This window comes from Poeciliopsis prolifica, unplaced genomic scaffold (genome assembly GCF_027474105.1).
Source record: "Poeciliopsis prolifica strain line A6 unplaced genomic scaffold, Auburn_PproV2 SCAFFOLD002, whole genome shotgun sequence".
Classification (NCBI taxonomy): Eukaryota; Metazoa; Chordata; class Actinopteri; order Cyprinodontiformes; family Poeciliidae; genus Poeciliopsis; species Poeciliopsis prolifica.
This window is the reverse complement of record NW_026562377.1, coordinates 19,192,294-19,203,313: the sequence shown is the minus strand read 5'-3', so window position 1 is coordinate 19,203,313 and position 11,020 is coordinate 19,192,294.

The following is an 11,020-nucleotide window of genomic DNA, read 5'->3' as shown; positions in this document are numbered from 1 at the left end:
AAGCTTCATGAGCATAAGCAAAACAAACAAATCACCCGATAATTAATTAGACGTAATCAGTAAATTGGGATCTGTTAAACGCATTATTCAATAATGTACTATTCTGTCTATATGGCCGGATTGTATTGAGATAATTTGATTATATAGCTATTTATGAATAAGGATTGATTTTGTGTGTTTTGAGGGGTGCTTCATTTGTTGTACATTAGCACAATGATGTCCTAATGTACACACCGGATTGAATAGAAAGCTTTAAAAATGTTTGTGTTGTATTCCAGTCAGGCATAACTCTATGATTTCTGACAAGTGTAATAAATAACGCAGATTACATCCATGAGTGGTCTATGTTAGGCAGCAAGTGAACAATGTGTTCTGGGGGGGGGGAAGCAAGCAAAAGAATATGGGAAAGTTTGACAAAGGAGAACTTCTGATGATTCAGGACATCTAGAGAACTTCACGTCTTATGGGGTGATCCTGTTTTGCAAAGGATCACCCCTCCTTCGACATGTATCTGTCAAAGGTGGAGGGAAAGCGGTGGGTGAAAAAAATGGCAAAAATGGTTTGTTATTTGTTTGATGAGGAGGGTGACAAGTTTGAGGTGCTGAATTTCCTTTCATATTCCACAGGACACAAGCAACATGTTGTGTGTTGTGCATTGTAATAGTAAAAAAAAACAAAAAAAACATGGACTTGACAAGAACTGTCCCTCCTTGCTGCCTCCGGCTCAGGAGCAGCACAGACTGTCTGTCTGATAGCAGCAAGCTGCACTCCTCCCGCTTTGCAGGGGACCCTGTGCCCCACTGGCAAGTTATCATGCTGAAGAAGAACTGAATCATCCTTTTGTGCGTCTTTATGTGTGCGTCTGTGTGTGTGTGTGTGCAAGGGGGAAAGAGACAGAACTCGTAGTGTGTGTTCAAAAGAAACACAGGCGTTATCTCACAGAGGCTACACAAGCAGACAAAGGTGGCTGTCTTTTCGTAGCCCAGGCGGCTCCCTCTTGCTACTTATCTGCCTCCATCTCTTTATTCCTCCCTGGAGATGCTGACTCAGTGAAAGAAGTGAAAGGAGTTGGTTCAACTCCTACTTGAAATAACCCCCCAGCCGGTTGGAGTCAAATGCTGTACCTCATAAACTTGTTTTGATGCTTGTCATGCTGGTTTGTGAGACTCTGGCCAGTAGAAAGAGCCGGTTCTGATGTTTGTCACTCTGGTCACTGGAGAGTCAGTTTCTTTCTTGGCTGCGCTTGTCAGCAGGTTTGGCAAGGAATACCCTGACCTGGTTAGCCCAGATTAAACCTTGCTGTTGGGTTGAAAATCTCACAGGTGGTCCGACAAAGGCACAGTTCCCACAACGTGTAATCTAAAGCTTGCCTCATCTTCTCCATTTCTCATCCTTCAGTCAAGCAGTGATTCGGGGTTTCTGGTGGAGAATTATTATTAATAATTTCTGTGTGTCATTTGTCTCAATATACAAACACCTGATGCACTATGTTTTCCCATTCTGTCGCTAATGTGACAAATGAAGGTGAAGCACAAAAGTTAATGCTCAGATTTGTCATTACGCGGCGCGAACGCTAAATGGGTTTGACGACGTTGCACCAGGATGCACATGGTGAAGCCCGTGATGAAGAACACAGGCGCAACCCCCACAAATAGCCATTTACACGATCATGCATCACACATACTTCTGGGAAGAAGTTTATTGACAGAGGAGGAAGGCCATGTGGGCGGGTCGTAAACAATTCACACAGAACGTCAGATCTGCTTGGCCCGGGCCGTGTGCCTGTGCCTGTGTGTGTGTGTGTGTGTGTGTGGGGTTGAGACTGTGTGTGTGTCCGCGAGTGTGTGCATCCGAGCGTTGCTGTGTGAGTGTGTGGGACATGTGTGGGCGTGTAAGTGTGTGTGGGTGAGCAACATTCCTATCCATCAAAGTCAGCTGCGGGCCGCCCAGTGCCCCAGGAGAAAAATGAACCGTGCCCGGCGCTGCTCAAGCCGTTGCTGCCGCTGCCACCATTTCCTCCTGATTCATCCTGAGTGGCTGTGAGTAGGACGGCCACACCTCGCTAACTCACAGCACGGCCACAGGAATCTGGCACATGAAGTAAGGATGTGCGCTTGTCATGCATGCTGATGCAGACTGGCTGACAAGGCGGGTCATGCGAGGCGTGTTCATGTAGGAAAAATAATTTATTGAGGAACAAAGAGAGAAAAAAAGAGGAAAGCAGTCCTCTAAGAGAAAGATCTGAGTTTCACCTAAAAAAATAATAATAATATTAATAGAAATTATGTAAAATGCACTTAAAGTAAATATTTATTCAGGTTTTTAAAAAAAGTTTTTTTAATTTTTTTTTTTTTTACAATTTTCTTAGTCATTAAATGAGTCAAATCAAAAATGGATGACAATTTTTTTTTGAGTTTTATATTGACTCAAAATTTTAACAGAACAAGCAACACTTCTCCATTTGTTGTATTTACTAAACAAAACTGCAACCCCAAAACCCTTTTATTACGACGCATCTGCCAGATTCTCCTTGACAGCAGAATCATAACTCATCTGAACTGTTTCTTTTAGAAATCTATCTAGTATTTCCTCCATGGTAAGTACATTTAAGTCATAAAATATCACTGACATAATCACACATTTATAATTAGGTTTTTGAAACATGCTTTTTAAAAAATTTATTATTTCTTTATATCTGAGAAAATAGAGTGTACATGTTTTCCTTCAAGACTATTTAAGACTGAAGCAAAGATGAGCTGTTTCTTGGTAAAGACTACTTGAAGATTAAGATCATATTCAATGGGATGTTAAGGGCATAAGCTGTCACCTGCATATTGTTGTTTCCTGGCCTCGTTGTTATTTGTAATTTGTATAAATAACATCCACAGTTAATCAATGACAAGTTTGAATGACAAAAAAATAATATACTTGGTTGAAATTTAGGTATTTATGATTTTTATTATTTGGTAAATTTGTTAGAAAATTATGACTCATGCTTAAGAAGACGTCTGCTGGTGTTTCATCCTCACACCATTCTTGTTTCCACAGTGAAGATCTTGCATCTGTATGTTTTAACTGTATTCAAATGTATACAGATGACACCTTAATTTATTCAGAAGTACGATACGGGTTGAATGAACTGATGTACTCCATGGTTTATAATCTCAGTCATTTAATCCACTAAGTGATTATTTAGATTAATTGAACACAGGCTTTTTTTCTGTCAATTACAATGTTTTTTTTTGCGTACAGCCAATGAAAATGAGACGTGTTCTGATGTAATGCGACATGTTCTAACATCATTTGAATAATGACAAAAGTTTGTTCCTTTTTTAATCTCTGACTAACAAAATGTGTTTTCAAGATTCTGCAGACAATGAGGAATTGAAATGGTTTCTCTCTCTCAGCTCTGTGACTACAGATAACTTATCACTTAGTGCAAAATAAGACACTGGAGACGTGGAATTTCTAGAACGCAATAAAAGGGATGACATAGGAGTTAGCACAGCTCTCCGACGAGTAATGTTGAAAGTCAATAAGAAACTGCTGATCCTCTAAAACAGAATGTTTCAGCTGCATTTTATTCTTACACTCAGCTCTTTTATGTTTCTTCATTGTTTGTTGATCTCTGTTGTGTTCTTTGAAACCTGAGATATGAGGAGAACAAAGCAGAAAGAGACAGGAGGAAAGGTTCTTCTTTCACGTCTTTGATTTTAAATCAAGATGCTGCTGGTTGACTACTCATTTTTTTTCTATTTTGAAACAACAGGGACAATGTGTTATTTTCACAAGCTCCTTACAAATTGCTGTAGAGTAAAAACAAGCAGTGCAGAAGCTGTCATGGATTCATCTCATCATTTTGGACCAGGCCAGCTGCGCTCTTGCATGCATATGATGTGGATGTGCTGACTTGTGATGATGCACAACACTTGTATGTGCATATGATTCAGAGAAATTTTCTCGAGCTTAGTATTATGTTTATTGCAGTAATAAATTTTACTCTCCCCGTGAATTCAAGTGAATTGCTTAAGAAGCAAATTTGATCGAGCCTGTGTTAACTTTTTCTGGTACATATACGTGATTTTTACTGTAATTGTACGTTTTGTAAAGTCAATTTTATTCCAGGTAGGCGTTTCTATTGGGATGTTCAGATTTTGTTTTAGGACTCAGGGTAGATGTAGTTCCTAATAAAATTCAAATTGTGTTATTGGTGTCGATTGTCAATGTTACCCCCAGTAAGTCTTTGTTTAGTGTGTTTTCAGTAATCACAACCTAATATGACCTGTGTCATATTGTTTTTCAGTGTCACTTCTCTCCACACTGCACTCAGATACCTTCGGACCAATCAAAGTTCTGAGTTTATAAAGGCAAATCGCCTTTTCTGTCAGTATTTTCTACACACATTGAACTGAATTTGCACTGACAGGTGTTATGAGCCAAATTATCAGAGTCATATCATAAGACATTAACATCCTAGCACTTCACCAGACTAGTCACAATTACCATTATTTACCAAGCTTATACATAACAGCAAGGAATTTGACTTCGGCTCTTCTTTGCTCTTGATAAAGACAATAAATAAATAAATAAATATTTTCTTTACTTTAAATACTTACAAAATCAAGATTCTGCAGGACTGATTGTCCAGGTCAGTCCTGGAGAAAATTTCTGCAAAGTTTTTTGCTTCTTGCAGTTTAGACCTGACCTGTTGAGGATAAGCCACACAGAGACAGGCGAACACAAAACAGACTGAGTTAACGACGATGTAAAACTTTCTCAACTTTGTGCTTCTTGAGTTGCCGCAGGAACTACAGCCTCCGCTGGGCTTTCTTCCAAACAGTGTCAATGTGTGAGGACCAAAGGGTGGTCCAAGGATCCAGTAGTATTTGAAGCGTACTTAAATGTGTATGTTCTTTTGAGTAGTTCCACACAGCGGCTTCAATAATTTTGGTACAGCAATAATAATTCGAATGTGCAATAAAAAAAAAAAAAAGAATATTTAAATTGTCAATGTATTTAATGCAAACATCTGAGAAAGCGTGGATTTTGTCATTCAACCTAACTTCCAGTGGAGGTTAAATAATCTCAACTGTGTTATTTCACAAACTCTGGATTACATAACCCAAAGACGCCTGGTCATAGTAGTAGCAAGTAGTAACAAATGTGGTGTGAGAAGAGTGTTACTTTTTCAAACACAGCACAAAAGAACACAAGGTACTGAGTTGATAAGGTGTCACATGAGCACACAGTGGAGAGGGGCCGAACGGGGAATGTTTTTAGTGCAGACGGGCCCTTCGATCCCACACCTGCAGAAAGGCGCCGTGTTTGAAGTTCGGCCCGCTCGCCCTCCCGGCTCACAGCACAGATGATTGATGACACATCTATCTCAGAGTTCTGCAGCCTCATACACCGAAGCAGACACCGCGCCAGGGCAAGTGTCTGCGAGAAAAATAGGGAGAGAAACTGTGCGGAACAGGCGGTAACAGTGGACAAGAAAAGAAAGTGTCACTTTATAGACTACGATTTAGTCACAATCACAGTTTACAGTAACTACCGAACATCCAGGCCAGGAACATTCTCCACCAGAGCCCCCCATTTCCAGAAACGCGAGTCACGACATTTCTTCTGGGAAAGTTTTTTTGTTTTTCTTGTCTTGTTGTTAAAACTTCAGCGGAGACCTACCCATCCACTTCGATTCAAAACAGAAAGTTCCTGGTGGAGATGAGGGCGTACGTTAAAGCACATACTTTTCCGTTGCTTCAGACTGAGCGAATACTCACTGAACCCGACGAGGTCTGCAGACCGAGCGGCTCACGCCAGTGTGCTGGATTCCGTCCAAACATTTTGCAATTGTCCTAACTGCCTTCAGTCTTCACAGATGGCGCATACATCATATTGTATGGTATAGTGTTTATATGTCCCTCCACAGTCATGAGTAACAATATATATTGCCTGTATTTGTGTCTATGAAGGACTTAGAACATGTTAGTCACTCCTTCCTTAGTCAACACATTCCCAAGTGGAGGGTGAAATGATGAGACGCTGCATGTGAGCCAAGTGAGTAATGAGAATGCCGTTTCTCATAGTTTGGCTCGGGGGGTTTTGCAGCATTCTAAGTATTCTCTGACTCTACGGTTTACTCACTGGTTCTGGCTAAACTTGAAAAGAAGGGAATACTTAATTATCTGCCATTTTATAACAATGGAAGGGTGATTTGCTCGCTGCAAAGTGTGGAAGACATCCAAGAGGAATGCGTGCTCGTAAAAAATGCTCGTTCCTCTCGAGCATTTTTTTAACGTTACAAATGCGGCCGAAAATCTGTTTTACTGGGAGCCTCTGAGTAAAGCATGACTCTGACACGGAAGAAGAATTATACGTGGTTTCAATTCGCTTTACAAATAAAGAGAGGTGTGTGTTTGTATTTTCGCTTTACGTCAATGAACATAATTCGATTTCAGTGCAATAAATTTACTTTAGAAGTCGCGAAATCCCTTCACTTTGTCCATCTGTTTGTAATTTAATCTCACGACTGTTTATGGTGGCCTCAGGGGTTTGTTAAAGAATGCAATGAACATACAGCATCACGAGGACAATGGAGCTCACAAAAGTGGTCGGGGACAAGGTTTCGGAGATGTTTAGAGTAAAGCTAAGTTCAAAACAGCATCCCAAGCTTTGAAGGTCTCTAACCTCAGAAACGGAGAGAGTATGGGACAACTCCAAGCCCGTCAAGACACGGTCATCCATTTATGCTGGCAGGCCAGGCAAGGTGTGCATTTATCAGTAAAGCATCCAAGTAACTCTAAGTTACTTCAAGTAACACGATGGTTACTCTAGAGAAACTGCCGAGATCCAGAGCTGAGTTGTGTTAATCTGCTGACAGGGAAGTTGAGGAGCGTCGTCGTCATCTTTGAAAATTCAGCCTCCTCATGTCTCCTGTGAGAATACAAAGTCCTACTAGAAGTTGGCCTATCACGTTTGTAACACAAGGCTTCACACAGCTCTGCATACTCTGTGCATGTGCGGCGAGACATTTGTCCCGTTCACAGTCTCTGTGTTGTGATTCCCGAAGCCCTGATCTGGGCCTGCAAACCTTTCACTGTACAGCTCATTCCAAGTGGTATAACTATAACAGCCCCCGCAAAATCAACCTGATAATTGCTGCTTTTTACAGAGCCGGTCTGCTCTCACTAAAAAGGCCCACAATAGGACAGCCGGGAACTGGACCGAATGTGTTAACTGAGCTAATGACATCCACCCACAGGACACAAGCCGTCCACGATAAGAACCTTTTTAGCTGTGAAACTCGACCAAGCTGGGAAGGTGTCAGCTCTGCGTGTTTGTTTATTTGTCTGTTTGGCTGCCCACGGCTCGGGGCTGGAGGGATCCGTGGTCCGACAAAGGTTAAGTGTCAGCGAGAAGAGGAGAAAATAGAATGGAACAGAACAAAATAGAGAGATAGACGGGAGAGAACAGGAGTAAAACAGGGAGCAGGAGGAGAGAGAGAGAGACTCAGGGCAGGAAGTGTGGGTGTCTGGGTAGGTGGTTTTGGCAACACTGAATGGACTTCTTGCGTATTTCTTCTGGTAAAACAAAAGATATGGACTTTCGCTGTGGCTCTGCCCATTCACCAAGCAGCAATAGTTGTAAATGCTCTGCTCCTGAGGGTCAACGTGAAATGAGGGGGGGACACCAATTCAGCTCACCAGCTCTTGTTTATGAGCACCACTACTCCCAGAAGTTCAGCAGCGAGAAACAACTGATAGCAGATAATAGCTATGAATGCATGCAGGAATCTGCACGCGCGCGCGCGCGTGTGTTTGTGTATTTGTACAGTACACACTGGTGATGAATACCAGATGCAGGCATTTCCTTTGTTAGTGCAAGCAAGTTCAGAACTTGCCAAATCGCCCTGCTCTCCACCCACGCAGTTGAAAACTTCCACACACTCCCACACACACACATACACACTCACTCTCTCTCTCCCGAATCCTAGCCCACTAATCCTCCTCCGTCCCAGGCTTAGGGGTAGCCAAAGCTGGAGGCTAATTCAATCTTGGCTTGTGAGCCTCTGCTCTGTGCGTCTCCTGTTGTCTCTCTGTTCTCCACCCTTGAACTCGTGCTCTTTCTAATTAGTTTTCACCCCACTTTTTTATTATTATTATTATTTTTTTAAGGAAATGGTCTCTTCGAGTTTTTTGTTTTGCTTTCTTTAACCCTCCCGCCCCCCCACCTGGTATTTTGACCTGGCTTTAAGCCTGTAGCAGCTCTTCGCACTACAGCTGACACAGAGTAATTTAATTGTGGATCGCGAAGGTCACTCCAGGTCACATGATCGAGGCGTCAGATCATGCTGAGTTGATTTCATTCGTGACGTCAGCCCAGAGGAGTATACAGCTGCCTTCGCCGCTCTCTCCCCCCTTCACCTACCGAAAATAGCCCTCCGTCCCCACCGACAACGTCATCCATTCCTGTATCCCTCTGACTCCTCCGCCCCTTCCCCCTCTTATCTTTTCTCTGTCTCTCCCCCTAAACTTTCCAACCTTCTGTCCCACCCACCACTTTCCCCTGCCCATTAGCCTTCCCTTCACTGCCATCGCTCTCTGTGTTACGATAACAGCAGTAATTCCATAAAACAGAGAGTTCACTGGACTTTGGGTTCGTTGCACTTTGGTTGTTTTCATAGCAGTCTAAATCAGGGAAACCTTCCAGGATTCCCTTCTAAAAAAAAATTTAAAAAATAAATAACATGCTGACAATTTCATACATGTGAACCCAGCCTTCTGCTACCTGCCACTTTTCTCCCACTTCAATAAAAATCTCGCGTTGTCGCTGAAATCAATGGAGTGCTGCAGAATCTTGGATCGAGAATGGCACCGGTGACGCAGAGTTAAATATTTACCGTGTATGGGGGGATGACAGGGGAAGCCAAAGTGACTCACAGTGGAAAGGCTGCACTGACCTGTGCAGTTGTGTAGCTGATGATCAAAGAGAAGGCTTCACTTTAATCTAATGGATGACGAAAGCAGCGTTTCCTGTGCTGTTTCAGCTGAAATGCCCACTTAGTGGATCCTAGCCTGAAATAGCTAAACTGGAAAACAGCTACAAACAGCAAGACAACATCAAGCAATCCAACCACCTTTGTTCTGACAACCCTAAATAAAGTCTTGTCCACCGATTGCCTGCACCGTGTCATCCTTTATGTGTAAATTAATAAAAGTGTCTTGTATATTAGTAGACAAGCATCATCACATATGATATATTTACATTCAATTGTGATTGTTTTGGAGGAATCCATTTTCACTTTGACAATGAAGTTTTTCTGTAAATTTTTTTGGTAAAAAAATAAATAAATAAAAGCCAAATTTTGTCGATCATGATTAATTTGAAAAAGCAACTAAAGGATAAAACGTCCAATGGTCTGGATACTTTTCAGAGGCACTGTATGTTTATCTTCAATTGTTAACCAATGCTGGTGTTTTCTCTGTGTTATTCCACTGCAGCTTTTTCAATCTACTACTTTCTCTTGCTTTTTGAGATAAAGCAGGTTCAGGGTCTCAGGAAGGCCTTGTATCAGTTGTTGGGTAGGGTTAGGGTTACGACTCGTGTGTGTGTGTGTGTCAAAACGCTAATGGGTTCCATCGATATGCAAGGAGTGAAAGCTAATCTACTAACCTCACTTTCTCCAACCAGACTTTGGACTTATCTATGTTTAGCCATGTCTACTTTTTCTTCTCAACATTACTTGATATAGACAGGGAGCCAAAAATGAGTTCACAGTTAATTAGTCAGTTGTGTCTATTTCTGCCGCGCCAGATGACGTGTCTGGTGTTGACTGCTTGTAAAGGATGTGTTTATCGGGCCTCCACTAGTGTTTGTCACACAATAGCAAGAACATGGAGGAGAATTTTACATAATCAGACACATTGCATGGTGGGCTGGCTGTGATGTGCCAAGTTCAGTGCCAGTTTAAAGGGTAAATTGAGACTACAAATGGGAGCGGAGGCAGGAATTGACTGGAACACAGTGTGTTATAGCTAAATATGCAGCAATATTACAGGCAGGTCAGGTTAATTTGGGCTTCTGCTCTCTGTGGGTGTAAAATATCTGGTAGTCAACACAGTTTATGAATAGCACTGTGGGATGTTTCCGCTTGGCATGCTCAGGCATTCAAATCAAAGTTGGGAATAATAATTAAAAGCCACGGCCACTTCAGTTTTACAAAGGTAATCAATGTTTTTATGATCTTTTGTCGGATGAGATCATGACTTTGACCTCTGGCTGATCGCGTTTCCCCACTGAAAGAACTAACATTTACTCTGTTGGTTTGTTCCAGCTTTACCATTGTAAACCTGCATGAAAATGGAAGCAACAATCAGCACAATGCTAGTGTTAAATTCATCATGTGAACTTCTTTCAAATGAGCAAATGACCAGCATGAAATGCAGCTTTTTTTGATCTACGTATATCTTATTTAATGATGAATGTGTTACTTAGTAAATTATCATTTTAACTAAGAAATAAAATGACTGGCTACTTTACTTAGTGCACTGGTCCAATTGTTAACACACATAATCAACAATTCAATGCATTTAGGTTTATCTGTCAGAATGAATATGACACTTGATGAAGTTCAAACTGGGCAAACCCTGTGAGCAACAAAAACAGTTTTAGTGACTTTGAGCGTAGCATGACTTTTAATGCCAAACGGGCTGGACTGAATATTTCAGAAACAGGTGATCAACTAGGATTTTTAGACATAATCTCTCTAACTTGCAGAGAACTGTCGGAGAAAAGGGAACATATCCAGTGAGGGATAGTTGTGTGGGTGCCTGGGGTTAGGAACAAATGGGCAGACAGGTTTGTATTTAAAGTAAGGCAACAGTTAAAATGTAACAACCTTTGTTTTTTTTTTTCCACATTGTTGGGACTATAAAGAAATAAGGCAGTTCTGAAGGCAAAGTCAGCAAAATGAGGCAGAAGAGAGTAAATCAATCAATAAAAGAAAGTTATTGAATGGATT